The 677-nt window shown below is 52.4% G+C and overlaps 1 long non-coding RNA gene across 1 annotated transcript; it reads left to right on the top strand.

Moving 5' to 3' along the window:
- On the top strand, positions 1 to 450 carry LOC113222682. The gene is made up of 2 exons (XR_003308499.1): positions 1 to 47; positions 153 to 450. It is a non-coding gene; the product is annotated as an uncharacterized LOC113222682 (long non-coding RNA).
- Positions 451 to 677: the final 227 nt, after the last annotated feature.

Here is a 677-nt window from a genome sequence, read left to right as displayed (position 1 = left end):
CACAAGAAGTCATCTAATGAGGAGGAGATCCTCAGCAGGGACCCTGGGTAAATGATGGGCCCTCACAGTTCCCAACTAAAATGAGGAGGGGGTGAGAAGGTTAATTGCTCCTTTCAAGAATCAAAACCTTGGCATTATTGTTCTTACTCCAGGGACAGCGAAGCCCCAACAGAGATGGGGGAGGAGAGTGAAGCCCAGTCATAGGAGAAGAAAGAGTGACCCCAGCCCGCCTCAGGCCTCCTGCAAAAATCCATAGCATAAACAACAAGGGCCATCAGAAAGAAAAGCAGGACTGAAGCCAGCGGTCCACGCATCCACAGAGGCAGCGGGCAGAGGAAGCACAGGGCCGTCATTCCCTCCCTTGTTTCCCAGTCTTACTAGTCACCCAGACCTGAAAACATATCCTCAGGGGTAGAGATTTTACAATTAAATACTGTTGTTCTCTTGTTCTGGGTGCCCTCTCCCTTGGTTCATCAAGCAGCAGTCATATAATACCACACACTTGACCTCCTGCCCACAGGGCACCTCCCACCTCCTGGCCCCTCTCATGGGATCACTGGGCCTGCCTGCACTGTGGGGCCAAGCCCCGTCTCTTTCCCAAGCCCTCAAGCCCACGCATGAATGTTCATCCAGACTTGGTGGGGGGCTTTTCACCCTTACAAGATGGCAAAAGATTC

The sequence above is a fragment of the Piliocolobus tephrosceles genome, unplaced genomic scaffold (assembly GCF_002776525.5).
Source record: "Piliocolobus tephrosceles isolate RC106 unplaced genomic scaffold, ASM277652v3 unscaffolded_33477, whole genome shotgun sequence".
Lineage (NCBI taxonomy): Eukaryota > Metazoa > Chordata > Mammalia > Primates > Cercopithecidae > Piliocolobus > Piliocolobus tephrosceles.
Note: the sequence above shows the minus strand (reverse complement) of the source record. Positions and strands in the feature narration are given on the sequence as shown.